Source organism: Parasteatoda tepidariorum, chromosome 7 (assembly GCF_043381705.1).
Source record: "Parasteatoda tepidariorum isolate YZ-2023 chromosome 7, CAS_Ptep_4.0, whole genome shotgun sequence".
Lineage (NCBI taxonomy): Eukaryota > Metazoa > Arthropoda > Arachnida > Araneae > Theridiidae > Parasteatoda > Parasteatoda tepidariorum.
In genome coordinates this window covers 77,515,656-77,524,355 of record NC_092210.1, presented here as the reverse complement: position 1 = coordinate 77,524,355, position 8,700 = coordinate 77,515,656, and the positions used below count along the sequence as shown (strand labels likewise).

General features: G+C 30.2%; 1 protein-coding gene across 4 annotated transcripts in view; it reads left to right on the top strand.

Moving 5' to 3' along the window:
• The window catches only part of LOC107447556 (protein phosphatase 1 regulatory subunit 3B), a 29,127-nt gene extending 24,463 nt beyond the window's left edge, over nucleotides 1-4,664 (top strand). For all 4 annotated transcript variants that reach the window (XM_043046022.2, XM_043046023.2, XM_043046025.2 and 1 more), the window contains exon 3: nucleotides 1,952-4,664. The gene's annotated coding sequence lies outside the window, so the exon portion shown is untranslated. The remainder of the gene's footprint in view (nucleotides 1-1,951) is intronic.
• The last annotated feature ends 4,036 nt before the right edge of the window (nucleotides 4,665-8,700 follow it).

Sequence of the window (8,700 nt, the reverse complement as noted above, 5' to 3'; positions counted from 1 at the left end):
GCATTAGGTTTTAACTCTTATAAGAATATACATATTTTTTTCTGTTAATGTACAAATATTTTTCCGATGTGTTTTGGATATTCCTTCTCTAATAAAAAGAGATACCATTTTGTTTTCGGTTGTACAAGAAAGAAGATCAAGCATTTTTCTTTTTTAAATTTAATAAGCCACATTAAAGAAGGAACGTTGCAATGCTACACGCTACATTAACGACGTCTCCAGAGTAACTGAATGACGGTTCATATGGAAATCGCAGGTAAGCGTCTCATACAACAACGCCCCCTATAGTTCGTTGCGATCGCGAATCTTCAACACTCGCATTCTGTGCTTTTTACTTTTAAATTATTTTTTTACTCTTTTATGATCTTTATAAAAAAAATAAATTTTTGAGAATTTAAAATATTTGTATCATTTTTGTGATCATACTACAGTTTAAAAAGTGCTGACAAAATTCTGTTATTCAAAGAAAAATCTTGTACGGTATTACCACAACTATAAATATTTAAAGCGTGTACTGGAATTACATGTTGAAAAACATTTTTTAAATCGAAAAAGTAGTTATAGCAACAAGTTTGCGTCAGCTTTGATAAAATCTTGCCAACCACTTTGTATTTTTAGTCTATTATAGCCGACTTATAGTTTCTGGAAACTTTTTACTGAAATTTAATTCCTGATTTAGGCCTGATTCATTAAACTGGCTATTAAACTAGTTAAATTAAAAGAAAAACAGTGCCAAGTAGATTCTAGTAGTGTAAGATTGAGATTAAACGAGATGAATTTCAATAGGTAGAGGGTACTCAAAAACTTCGTCATTTAAAGAGCAAAACATGGACAAGTTACAATTTTGAGAAGTTATTTTCAAATTAGTTAAAAATTTAATCAAAAGTTTGTCTTTAAAAGAGTTACAAAATGAATGAATTTTTCTTTATACTTAAAGCTTATATTCAATACATAATTTTGTATTAATAAAGTAAAGTTATTATTTTACTTAGAGAAATAAAAATATAAATTAAAAAAAAAATAGTTAATGATAATAGTAAACATGAAACTGATGGTAATTGCAATACAATAATGGGACAAATTTATATCTTCGAACGAATTGCCAACATTTATAATGATTTGTCCTTATATCGCGTAAGCAGGGCAAACGCTAAGCCTTCACCACCTCGCCAAATGCGATAAAATTGTAAATTCGGCGAAACAAATTGTGTGTTTGGCGGAAGTATTGGCGATTTTTTCTACCGAAAATAAAAATATATATTCCCCTTGATCTTGAAAATTACGTCAAAATAGCTTTTTTCTGAACAAAACTTACATAAACTTTTTATACGATTACAGTGATTTCCCTTACATATGTCACATAACAGAGTTGTATTAAGTCCAGATAATGTAAGCAACGAGAGATTATGTAAGCATCAGAAGAATAAAAAAGGAAACTTAAAATACAGATAAAGACGATAGTTGCATCACGCGATATCAAATTACAAAAAGTTTTGTGCAAATAAAGCAGATTAAGTGGTGGCTATATGTTCATTATCATCCAGCTATTTTTAAAGAAAATATGTGTTCTTATGACTTATGACAATAACATATTGTTTATTAAAATAAATTTATTGTAAAATTCAAAAATTAAAGCGGTTGCTAAACTAAGAAAATTTAGCTTCGATTTTATCTTTATAGATTACCACTTTTCAATTATAGATATAGTATAAACGCCTGCACACGGTAAACAATGAACGTGTTAAACACTGGCCTACAGTAATATGGTGAGTTGTCAATTTGTTCGAAGCAATCAACTATGGATGGCAAACGATTCTGTTCCCGTCTTTATTTCAAATTCTAATCAAGCGATTTTTGTTCTACAAAGTGTTGTTTTCACTAGGTTATTTCGTGTTTATTTATGAATGCCGAGACACTACATTTTAATTTATGTTGAATTTTTTCTTTTCAGAATTCTTTCTGGTTGCCATAATACAAGTGCAGTGCTCCCAATAATAGCCAATTTAATTGAAGTGCTGGTTTCTTCAATGGGATTGAGTTTCATTGATTGTCGGGTTTCTGTGTTCCAGTGTTTTTTTCGAGCACGGAAAAACAAACTATTCAACATATCACGTTTAAGTTTGATATAGTGAACTTATATAGTGTGTCTCAAGCTTAGCAATGCTGTGGATCATGTTGCGATTTTTTCAAAGTTTAACATATTTACTTAATGTTGCTGTGAAATTTGATAACTAAATTACATTAATGTATGTTGTATTATACAATCTCCATATTTATAGATAATTGAAAACCGTCCTGAGATGTGATAAAATTCTTTTTTCTTTTCAATGCTGCTGAAGTTATTGAAAGATTCAAATATTTTTATTGCATCATTAAAGCGCGAAATTTTCTTTTTTTTTCTTTCAATGCAAACTTTACGAACAAACAATTTCACAGTAATATATTAATAAACAACTTTATTCTATGAATTATGTTATTTTTAAAATTTATCGGATGGATTGAGTTGAATGCTATTACAAAGACCACTTTTAAATTTTTTTAGAACTTTAATGGATTGAATGTTATTTTACTTATATTAGTATGTATGTATACATTTTTTTTGCTTGAAGAATAAATTATGATGTAATTAAATAAATGTTAAAGTAATGATGTGCCATACATATATTTGACATCTCCACTCCATCACCTGCAAAATTGTTTTTAAAAATTTAAACTATTAGCTATGATTTTGAATTGTCTTATTCTATTTTTGTTCTTTTTTCAATGATGTTAAAGTTGCTTTTAATTTATTATAAAATAGTTCATATGCACCCAGAAGTTTTTAATTTGATTTATTTTAATTTGCGTTTTTAACTGCGTTTAAAAAATTTAAGAACTCTATGAAAGCAATTATGTAATTTTTTTGTAACAGGAAAGATCTTTGACCAATCTACATCTGAAATTCAAAGAACATTTTTGTGAACTCTCTTAGAAAATAATTAAACTTCTTATTCAATAAACGCTATTTAAATAAAACATTTTTAAGGAGTGGCGAGAGATCTGATATTTAATCAGAGATAGTTTGAATTATACATCAAACTATTTCTACTTCGAACTACGAAGCGAAACATATTTGTATTTGTTATTTAAATCTGTGTTCACTTGACACACAATACAGGTGAACTAAGAATTTGTACTTATTGATAAAAACATTTTGGATGTTTTCTTTTAAATTTTATACAATTAACAAAGTAATGTTATTATAAATCTCAATAGGTTATTGAATTATGATGAAACAGTTTTATAAACGGAACATTTTCTGGTAGATTTCTCATTATCATCTTCAAAGTATTTTGGTTTCATTTCGAATTTGAATTAATTAAATGAATTCTTTCGAATTCGTAATAATTTTGATATATTAAAGCATGGTATTAAATTGTTTCATGACAACAAATTGTAAGTTGAGTTACATTTGATTACTAATGCTGTATTTTAGCAGTTTGAAAAGTTGAATATATTATTATGAAAGTTCAGTGAATGTCGACTATCTCCAATGAATGTCCGAAATTCCGAAGAGAGAAATTTTGAAATTTAATAAATGTTATCAAACAATTACTTAAGCGATTAGGTGTGATATTCATTGCATAATGTCTATAGTCACTAAAGTGACAATTTCATATCGATATTTACCGAGTTTACATTCATTCATGTAACTATGTGAGCTTATATTAGATGAAAAATGGTAACGTTGACTCAAGAGATTATATGCATAGCGAATTTCACTATAGTACCTATATGCTTATCGATATTCATTAAAGTAATTATATGTAATAATATTTTCCGGATATTGTCGACATTCGCTTATTTCAGTCTTTGATATTAAAAATATACAACTTGTAAACTGGGAGAGAAACTGGCTTAAATCGAATCAAATTTCAAACTATTTTTTTTTCAAGTAGATATTTTGGATTTCAAAAATTTTATAAAAATTAAAAACTTGTGGAATTCATACAAAAAAAAAAAACGTGCTCAAAATTACCATGACTCTTTATTTTTGTTGATGTATGAAATGTTTTGAAAGTAAGAAAAATATATTAATTCACATCGTTGACATGTAAAAATGATGTTTATAATTGTTTATTGTTCTTTTTTGAAAATAGTATTATTTGTTGTAAAATGTCTTTCATTACTCAAGATATAATGTACTATTTGTGAGTGAACCAAAATTTATTATTCACAAACGGCGCAATATGAAATGCGGGTAAACTAAAGAGCTTTTGCTGGAAACAAAGTGACATGAAAAAACTGAATTTTAAGAACTAAGTCTGACTTTTAAGAATAAGATGTGTAAAAATGGTGCGTATTTACGAACTTCGACTTATTCGTTACTTCAATCTGAAGTTTATTTCTGTACATAAAGAACTGTAGTTATTTTTGTGAGAGATGGAAGTATTTATAGATTTAAGTCATTTTGCTATTGGATAACGTTCCTGGTTTTTGAATTTATTTTCATATTGTACATTTATCATGATTCATTGTTTATATAATCATTGACTGTGATTGAAATATGCATCTTAGTTGTTTAGAGGATTTTATTGTATATTTCTCTTGAGAGTGGTGCCAAGCTCGTTTGGTTTTATTTTTCTGTAAAAAAATTGTTTTATTATAAAAGAGTTTTACAAAAATGTATTTATGTCTCATTTTCCAAAGTTAATACACATATAGCTATTGCATGGTCGGTGGTGGAACTACCACTATAAATTTAATTACCAATTCACTAGTATATAAGACATATTAACTTGAATCTATCTTGAGGTACCTTTTGATATATGAAGGTTAACATGGTCGATATTAAATCCCCTCAATGGTATTGTCAAGTTCTGATCACTTCCGGGTCACCATTTTGGGGATTTAATAATAGTCTATTTATAATCCCCACAATGGTGACCTGCGAACGTGATATGAACTTGCCAAAAAGGATGAATGGTCCACAATAAAACAGTTGATTTGTGGACTATCCATCATTATTGACAAGTTCATATAACGTCCGGGTCACCAATGTGGGGATTATAGTTATCGACTATGTCAACCTTTTGATAGATGAAGGTTGACATAGTCTATAACTATATTCCCCACAGGTCTGTTCCCAAAGCTCTTAAATTCGTTACCGTGCTTTCCTTTGAAGGGTGTCGTCATATGAAATAGTAATCTTCAGCAAATAATATTTTATTTTTACAAGTTTGTTGATTGCCGCCCATCTTCGGCCATCGATCTTTATTCTAATTATGAAAATCACAGTTTTATAAAAATTAAATGTTAGTGGATCTAAATTTTTTATGTTTGGAAAATTACTACAACGCTGTACTCTGTATTTTGGTGGAAGCATAGCTGAACTGGCGATTTCTTTTTTTTTATATTTATTTACTTATTTAGTTTTTGGGTCGTCTTCAAGTCGAGATAAATTCTTTCAGCAAGATATTTCATAGAATTAAACATTAAAAATTTCCTATTTCAAGGCATTCAATTCGTAGCTCTTTTCTTAAATTTTCGGAGGGGAAAGTATTTAGAACAACACCTAGCTATATAAAGAACAAAGCCTTTAACTTTAGGGGCTTTTTCTCTTCTTGCCAATTTTAACCCTTTTAGCGTAAGAAGAGAAAATTGCCCAATTCATACGTTCTAAAGAGTGCGCGTGCATACCAATAAGAGTGTACCATATTAAAATAGTTTCTATGATCTTAGGCCGCTAGAGTAAGATAGGCTCGTTGTACATTATGATACCGTGGGTCATGAGAGGAGAATCAGGTGGTCATGTAGATGTGATCGTGCTCCTGAAAGGCTTAATTATTGCTACACAATTATTTTTCATCCCCCCCCTTTAATTTCAACTCTCTAATCGTAAATTAAAAATTGTACGGCTCACCGCCGCTGTGTTTTTTTTTTTTTTTTTTNTTTTTTTTTTTTTGTATGTTCAACCTAACGTTAACTTAGAAACTTGAAACTACAAAAGTGTGTGAAACTGTACAGGCTGTTCAATGTCATTAAAAAAATTAAACACTTGATAGTTAGCTGTTTGATAGCTGTTACTCTATACAGGTAAAAACATTAAAGGGCCGCTGGAATGAAACTTCCAAGTTGAAAATTTAGTATGTTGGAAGGTCCACATTTATTTGGACTTCACATTTTTCTTTTTGTTGAAATTCCAATTTATTCAGAAGTTATTAAAATTTTAAGTGCTTTTTTTGCCAATTTTTTCTCTCTACGTTACATTTTGATTTGCTTCACAATTTCTGTTAGACTTTGAAGCTTGAAATTATGTGGGTATGAAGAAAAAAGTGCAGGGAATACGACAAAATAAAAAAAAATGTGATTCGACAATTACGTCGAGAATTATTAATTGTTTAACTTGTACCATGTTTGAATATACCATGGGTATACAAAAATATACCATGTTTGGTCTATCTGCAACCCGCTGAAATGAAAATACTGAGTTAAAATTTGACGTGCTAAAAGTGCCATTTTTATTTGTGAACTTAACTCAAATTTTGTTTCGAAATTACAATTTGTTCTAAAGCTATTGCAAATTTAGTTTTTTTTCCGTGATATTTTTTTTAGTGTTCTTGCTCTAAATATTGACCATTTGTTCATTGTTATAGAAATTTTATTTTCCCTCTCGAGGTCTTTATTTTATGAACTCTCGCATGTCCATCAAAAGTAGCACAAAAAGAAAGAGATTACGTGTTGCCAGATATAAATTTTCACTCTTATAATAATTTTTTTTTTTAAAAAATAAACTTTGATTAGTGATTTCTAATTGAATTGTTATAAGTTTCGTCAACGAGTAAAATAACATCGTATTTATAACAATAATGAATGAAAAGCAATTACTGGGGTTGTAGAGTAGGATCGAGCCGCTTAGAACTTGTAAAAAACAGTACTTCTGTTACGTAGTGTTAGCCGCGAAGGCGTAGTGGTTAGGGCACTTAACAGTTAATGTGAAAAAATTGGGTTTGATCCCCTGCGGCGTCTTGAAGCCCACCCATCTTGGTCAATGAGTACCAACTTGTTTTGGAAGTAAATGCAGTCGGTACGCAACCGATGGTCACGAAATTTGGGAGCGTTAACTTTCATGACCCTCCTAGCTCAATATGGGTTATTTCAGGGTATACTTTTCTTCAAATTACACAGTTTAAAATGAATTTACAAATTTTTATACTTTACAGTTCCAGAAGCATTCGACCGTTACTAAATAAAATAATAATTAAAGATTATTTTATATATTGAATTATCGAATAACGTTAAATGAATTTTATATTTCTGTTCGAAAGTTTTTTGATTAGGGACAAATTTTCCGAGGTATGACAAAAAACAAAAGGGAAATTGCTTACAGGGACCCAAATCTTCCAATGACTGTAGCTTATGACAAATTATAATTTAAATGTCTTATGTTACTGGCATTCTATAAAAAAAAAATTAAGAGGAGATATGAAGATTCACGCACTTTTAACAAAAAATAAAATAAAAAATAAACGAAACAGTTGTGTTTTAACCTTGATGCTGACAACAATCAACTTGTTCATTCAAGTACACACTGAAGTACTATTTCATTTTATAGCCGCGGTTAAACAGCCAAAAAAATTCTGAGTAAAAGACTACCAATGTTCAAGTCTGTAGCCTTATAATTTTGAACCCAAACAGGAAGACAATAGAGCTCTTGGATAAAATATTGGGACAAACTAGCCATCGTGGAGGACTTTTTGATGGAACTAACCTTCATTTGCGAAAATGGGGAGGAAGCCCACGACCATTAGTCCGAAGGGAAGAGAATTCTAATCCATTATCGGTCTACATCTGAGGATATTTTACGTCGGTGCGAGCCGGGAGCAGAATTCTTATCAACCAAACACCTCTGTGATTCGAACCTGGATCACCTTAAAATGAGGTGAATGCTCTATCTCCTGAGTCTATTCTACAAATACGTATCTACAAGCTATGTATTTGTACAATATGCTATGCATACAAATGTATGCTTGCAAATACAAGCTATTGAACAAATTTCAAAAATTTAAGCGAGCATACTTCGTTGTACGCAAGCTCCCTCTGGTCCCATCTTTGCAGCAAGCAACTTCGCTTAGCTATAACTTATATTATAGTTAGGGAAGTTGCTTATGTTTTTAAAAAGAAGACTATAATGTAATACTTTTTTTTAGAACTTTTTGGTAGCTGTATTAATTTTCAATTTTTAAGCCGACTACAGAAACTTGAAGAATATCAAAATAAATTTTCTTTGCTGACTTATGAATTATTAAATGACAGTTATTAAATCTGGAGTGAGGAAATCACACCAATGAAGAGTCGAAAAGAAATCCACTTGGAACCTCCGATATGGATGATGGCGCCTAAACACAGGCTACGATCTGGTACCTGGATTCTTAGAACGATGTACCAATGTGGAAAGAGCAGGCAGATGTCAATAGAAATGAATAGATATTGACTTGACATCTTATATAGACATTTTAGAGTTGGACAGGTTTTGGAAGAACCAGAAGTGATCAGACCATCAGGAGGAGAGGATTGCGCTCATTGTCAATAACGAAACAGCAAATAGCATTTTAAAAAGTGAGCCAGTCAATGACAGTATAACACGAGCACGATTTTTCTCTATTAAACTATCTGTCATTCAAATATATGCGCCATCAAATGGTGAGAGAATGAAACTTT